This window comes from Hemicordylus capensis, chromosome 2, assembly GCF_027244095.1.
Source record: "Hemicordylus capensis ecotype Gifberg chromosome 2, rHemCap1.1.pri, whole genome shotgun sequence".
In the NCBI taxonomy this organism is placed as follows: domain Eukaryota; kingdom Metazoa; phylum Chordata; class Lepidosauria; order Squamata; family Cordylidae; genus Hemicordylus; species Hemicordylus capensis.
In genome coordinates this window covers 281703679-281710541 of record NC_069658.1, presented here as the reverse complement: position 1 = coordinate 281710541, position 6863 = coordinate 281703679, and the positions used below count along the sequence as shown (strand labels likewise).

Below are 6863 nucleotides of genomic sequence, written 5' to 3'. Positions count from 1 at the left end.
CAGAAAGGGGGGCATTTTACCCTTTTGTATGAAGGCAAAGGGCAGATTCTTACATATGGGGATGGAATGATGGTCTAAGGGGGAGCTTCAGTTCCAGATATTTTTGTAATTTTCTGCCATGAAGCAAGCCATTTATAAGACTTTTTGGATGGGATTTTTTTAAATTAAAGGGAAAAAATTAAAGACCAAAAAATTTGTCCAATCCACTTCAATTTAAATATACATATTCCTCCCACCCTGCCCTACAACTCTGCTTAATACCAAAGCCCCATGGCAAGCCAATCCCTAAATATTCAAGGGAAGGGGAAGATAATCACAAAAAGGAAATCACATCATAGCTCCATTACTAAGGCTGGGCTGGGCTGGGCAGAGGGTCTACAGAGAGCTCTGGTGCTGGACACTCTCTGCCTGCCTGCCTGCCTGCCTGCCTGCTTGCTTCTTTCCTGAGCCTCAGTCTTCAGGGATGACTGCATGGGGGCCTCTCTGGAAGCCCTGCCCACCCACCGAACAGCTGAGAGGCGGGAGAGAGGAGGATCTAGCAGTTTCCCTGGAAGCCTCTCAAGCTGCACACAGACACAAAAGATCGGCTCCGGCTGGGCTACAGGGAAAGATAAGTGGCTGGGACTGGGGGAGAGAGGAGGGCAGGGCAGAGCGGGGCCTGTGCCAGCGAGGGGCTCGCGGCAGTTGCCCCAGTCACCCCGCCCTAAGGACGGCCCTGCCCATAAGATCCTATGGGGAAAGGTTTGACATTTGTTTAAAATCACATGCTAGCCCATTTCCTTTTGGGGTTGTATGATAGGTAGCACCCATCATGCCCTACTGCACAACCCACTTTTGTGTCTCTAGCAGCTACTCATGGGGAACAATGGGGTGTTTCAAGTATCCCATTATTCCCTAGGGGCAAAACACTCAAAATGTTTTGGCCATTTGCAGCTCAAAACAGAATGCAAAATTTGTTTTGTGCACATCCCTGTTAGTGAATGTTCAAGAAACAAAAAGTTGATAATGATTCATAGGCTGCAAGTCTCCCTTTTTTCTGGAATCACTGTCCCTATTTTGTCTCTATTTTTGCCTCTTAGGGAATGTCTTGTTCTCCCTCCCCCTCATGTGAGTTGATAGAGTTGTCATTTTTTCAGGGGCTCCACAGAGCTTCTAGAAATTAAATCTCCAAGCAGATGGGTGGATACTCTGTGTCTCTAGTAACCTGTATGTAAATGATTCACAGCGCTAAGACACCATGCAATGCACAACATTTGTTTGTTTGTTTGTTTGTTTGTTTGTTTGTTAGATTTCTATACCACCCTTCCAAGAATGGCTCAGGGAATACACAGAGACAGACAGACAGACAGACAGACAGATAGATAGATAGATAGATCCCTGTCCCCAAAGGGCTCACAATCTAAAAATAAGCATAAGACAGACACCAGCAACAGTCACTGGAGGTACTGTGCTGGGCGGGGGGGGGGGGATAGGGCCAGTTACTCTCCCCCTGCTATATAAAGAGAATCACCACATTAAAGGTGCCTCTTTGCCAAGTTAGCAGGGATATAGTGGGTGGAATCCAGTCTTCAGTAATATATAATAGCCAAGTGGAGGACAGGCAGGAAACCTTGCAATGAGAATTGTTTGTTATAAGTGTATTCCTGTTTTTATCTGTGAAATGTTGGAGGTATAGGCTTGGTTCATCTGCACTAGTAATCTGGAGTAATGTGCTCTGCATGCACCATTACCTACTTTCCATTTGTGGTATGCTTGCTGGCAGAATTATAAGCCACACCTCCCAGCTTGGTTGGTCATGCGCCCTACACATTGTATGCCATGCTTCCCAGGTTTGCTTCAGACACATTACAATTAATGTTGTCATTGAAAATCACTGTGATATCAAAGAACACAAGGAAGAGATCATATCACAGTGCGCTTTACAGAACTGTGTCCTGAATGTGCATACCAATTTTTATCCCAACATCTCAGTCTTCAAGACACATATCACATTTAGATTGATTGATTAAGTGCTGTCAAGTCGGTGCCAACTCTTAGCAACCACACAGATAGATTCTCTCCAGGATAATCTGTCTTCTACTTGGCCTTCAAATTACACTTATATTTTTCTCCTCCCTTAGAAGTTGGATGTGGAGTTCAAGCTACTCCACTGTTGGAAGTGTTACTTTCAAAGATGAAATGTAGAATTGTGCATAAAAAATGTCATTGTGATATTTCAATATTCAGGAAATGTATTGTTTTACAAACAGAATGTTGAATAGGCAATATTAGGAAAGCTAATTGCTTTGTTCAGCAATTTATGAAATATATATAAGCTGCTGATTTAGAAAACTATTCTTCCCATGCATGCCTGTACATATAAACAAATTTTGTGCAAATTTAAGCCTTTCTTTTTTATTAATCTATAAAACAAATTATACCATTGGACAATAAACAAGAACAAAACAAAAAAGCATAGATGCATTTAGCAGATGTCTAATGTCATTTCTTTTATTAAAGAAATTATCCTTTTAGATAGCTGATGCTCTTCATAATCTATACACTTTGTTCTGCATTAGAATAGAGCAATTAATTTTAAGTGCCCACTCACACACAATTAACTTTCTGTAAAACTGAAGCTCAGAATGGATTTTTATAAAGAGCACAGCCAACTGTATTGAAAAGCTAAAAATAGGTGGTACTCTTGGATATAAAAGCAGCTGAGGTTTTAAAAACTACCAATACCTGATTTTGTTACATGTAAAAGCATGGTTATTTAGATGATTTACTTACTTTACTTTTTTATATTTATACTTGTGATGAAAGGAATTTACATATTAAATGTTTCCAGACAGGCTTGAGCCTAAGCATCTCTATTTTCTAGAAATTAAGCACTATCTGTGCCATGATTGCTAGACCTGGAATTCTCTCAAGTTGTTCTTTGGTCTTGGAGAGATTCGTGTAGGCAACAGCACAGCTGCTCTGTCACTTGAGAGGAATGGATGTGCTGAAGCAATACAACCAAGCCTGAACAAACATCCAAAGTGATCATGACCTTAAAAGGTTGTCACCAAGATACAGTGTGTCGTGGATATCTCAACATGTAACATATGAGTTTGGCCCAGTCCAAAACTCCAGCATGCATACTGTACAGAGAACCAAGACTTGTCATTCACTTCAGTATGGGAAACAGCTCTAAATGTGCAACAGAGACCCATAACCTGCATGTGGAACTCATTTCAACACTAAAATGAATTGGGGAACCTTGATGATACAGGAACTCCCCATATACTTCAGAGCACACACAAAAAGCCAGTTGATCAGGACTGAAAGTTGATCAGGACCAAATCAGGACCCCTGAGGTTTGATAATTTGCAGCTAAATGCAAAAAGACTATATGCGTCTTTTGCAGCTAAATGAAAAAAGACTATATCCAATCAAAACGTTCTTTAATTAATGATAGTTTAATTATTAAACATGAAACCACTACGCTGCACGTTTCATCTGCTGAAATAAATTCAGTTTGGAATTTTGCGTGCACTGTTGATTCTACCATCGGTTTTGGAATCTTGGACTTGCTTTCACCAGTGGCAGGTAGGCAGTACAGGCAGATGTGACTGGAGAGGATTGTTGAACTGCCCCACAGGAGCAGCTGCCAAACACCAACACTGAAAGCACAAAGCTTTACGTTAAGTTTTATTTTTAAACTACCTTTTTTCCAGAAGTCCATACAAATTTCATCTGTGCTTACTAACTAAGGTTGACATCTCCCCAAGATTTCCAGGTAGTGCCCAGATTTTAAACAAGTAACCCAGATTGCTTAGCCTTCCTGGATTTGCTCGGATTCCCAGCTTCCATTAAAAAAAAACCCCTAAGCTCTAACTCTTGTAGAAATGGAGTTATGGAGCAAAAGGTGAGGTCACTATTCTGCTCAACCACTGGACTTCAAAAAAGGCAGGTAAAGCACAGGAGGCTGGCTGGGAAAGATTCACAATAATGAATACCCCTGAGGTATGTTGCCTTTGTTTTTTGTCAGCAGGGGATCTCTATAGGGCAGTTGAGAGGATAGCTTGGTTTTGATGTAAATCACTGCCTATCTGTGTATTGTAATGTTTAAGGTTGTTTTTGGCTTTATAGTGCAATCCATTCTATGCATGCCTACTTTGAAGTACCATTGGTTTCAATCAGATTTTCTCCCAAGTAAGTTTGCGTAGATTGCACCCTAACTGAAAAGCTCAAAGTATTTTTTGTTCTATTGCTGCTATTCATATCTCAGACTTTGTGTAGTCTTCTTTTATTTTCATGGTATCTTCTGGTAGAAAATTATTTTGCTCTGGTAGATATCCAGAGCAAATACAAGTCAACAGGTCAGTGCATCAATTAATCTGAATAATTTGCATAACATGAAAATTATTTGCAGAATACTTTGTATAACATGCAAAAATTAGGGTGCCCGGATTTGGAGGTCTTGAATATGGCAATTTTATTACAAATAGCACCCCCCCCCCAAAAAAAAAACATTTAAAATTTCATTCTTGGGCATGCTTTGCCACAAAGGATTTTGATGTATTCTACCTAGTAATCTTTTATGTTGTTTTGTTGAGAAGTTTTTCCAAGTGGAGATCCTGTAGAGAGTGTGTAGGGTGGAGTCAGAGAGGGGAAGGGAAGGGAAGGAGAAGCAAAAAATGGAGTTGTTTCTGAATTAACCTTTAGTTGAATCTACATAAGATTTCTTTGTGTTTGTGAGGGAAGCAGCTATAAAACATTCACCGATGAGAACCAGCTAAGCATGTGAACCTGCAAAGCTTGTCGATGTTCCTGCAGCCTCATTTCATTGCATTACTGGGCTTACATTCCTGAACTGCTTTCTACTATCATTGCTGCTGATTGTTTCTCCAGCTTCCTGACCTGCACAACCCCTGAAGGTACCTTTTTTCTGTATCAATCCTGGACTCTGTTGTTCACTGGCTGATTGCTGCAGCATCCCAACAGATCCCAACACCGCCATTTTTCTTGTCCACCCCGGAAGAACCTGCTCTTCCCTGGAAACAATGGCGGTCCTATTTCTGCAATTACCTCCTCACTATACAGATCCCTTATTTTACTCCAAAAATGCAAAAGACAATATTGCTCCACTGCCTGGGCCCTGAAGACCAGAGGATATATAATCATTTGCCCTTTCCTGCCAACTTTCCTACCAAGGGGATGCTGATTATTATGAAGCTGCTCTTCAAGCCTTAGCTGATCATTTCAACCCTACACTGAATGTGATTGCTGAACATTACAAGTTCTGTTTTAGATCCCCACTGCCTGGTAAATCTGTCAATCAGTATATCATAGCATCGCATGCCTTAAGTGTAATCTATGAATTTGCCAACTTTACAGGTGAAATGATCAGGGATCAGATTGTTATGAAAACAAATTGCTCCAAACTGCATGAAAAAATGCTTTTGGAGCAGAAATCTACCTTAAATAAAGTTATAGAGATGGCTAGGAAAGTGAAAATGCTCTTCACTATGCCAAATCACTCTCTTTGGTAACCCAAAACCACCCTCCTTACTAGCAAAAGTGATCAAAATTGCCCATGAAGGTCACCTTTTCAGCTTGACTGAAAAGCGAATCAGAGAAAGTTTCTGGTAGTCAGGTATGGACAAACATACTGAAAATGTAACCAAGCACTGTATGGCTTGTGCTGTGTCTGACAAATCACAGGACTTTTACCACTGCCTTGAGTCCAGTAGAGTAGCCCAATGATCCCTGGGGAAAACTTGCTCCGGATATTATGGAGCCTTTTGATAACCTGCAAAACAAAGATTTGTTATAGTGATGGTGGATTACTATTCCAGGTGGCCAGAAGTTTCACTTGCTGACAACAGTATTTGCTTGCAGTTCATGGCTGTAGTTTTTGCAAGGGAAGGTCTTCCTAAAGAACTAGTGACTGGCAATGGGACACAGCTTACCTCATTTGAAATGAAGCAACACTTGCATAACCATGGGGGAAAAACACAAGACTCTTTACTTGTACCATCCTCAAAGGAATGGCTTAGTGGAAAGAATGAACAGATTCTAGCTACTACACAACAGCAACCATGGAAAGCGGCAGCCGTGAAATTCTATTTGCTTATCAAACTACTCCTCATTCTGCTACAAGCATATCACCTTTTGAATTGCTGAGAGGAACTGGAAAAGACTTTGATCTTGCCTCCAGTTTTGACCTCACAGAGGAGGCTGATGGAAAGGGATGAACAATCCTCTGTACCATTGAAAACATCACTAATAGCTCCTGTGCCAGATAACCCAAGAATTAGGAAATGTGTGTTTGTTTGTTTGTTTGTTTGTTTGTTTGTTACATTTATATCCTGCTTTTCCTCCAAGGAGCCCAGAGCGGTGTACTACATACTTAAGTTTCTCCTCACAACAACCCTGTGAAGCAGGTTAGACTGAGAGAGAAGTGACTGGCACAGAGTCACCCGGCAAGTCTCATGGCTGAATGGGGATTTGAACTCGGGTCTCCCCGAGTCCAGCACTCTAACCACCATACCATGCTGGCTCTCATCATGACAGGAGACCACCTAAAAGACTTCAAGACTTCATCACTGAATTTAAAATTAATTAAATTCTGGTTGCTATAAAGGGGAGGGATGTGTTGTATTCTACCTAATAATCTTTTATATTGCGTTTTTGAGAAGGATAGGGATCCTTGTGGGGATCCTGTAGAGAGGGGAGTGAAGTTAGGGAGGGAATGGAGAAGGAGAAAATGGAGTTGTTTCTGAATAACCCTTTAGTTAAATCTACATAAGATTTCTTTGTATTTTTGAGGAAAGCAGCTATAAAACAGATTTTCCATGGCCCATGGACAACTAAGCCCATGGCAACCATTTAGA

General features: G+C 40.9%; 1 long non-coding RNA gene across 1 annotated transcript; it reads right to left on the bottom strand.

The window, feature by feature from the left end:
- Window positions 1-3476: 3476 nt before the first annotated feature.
- LOC128347139 (uncharacterized) lies at window positions 3477-5781 on the bottom strand. Its single transcript, XR_008317405.1, has 3 exons — window positions 5701-5781; window positions 4555-4604; window positions 3477-3647 (listed from the first exon to the last, which is right to left on the bottom strand). It is a non-coding gene; the product is annotated as an uncharacterized LOC128347139 (long non-coding RNA).
- Window positions 5782-6863: the final 1082 nt, after the last annotated feature.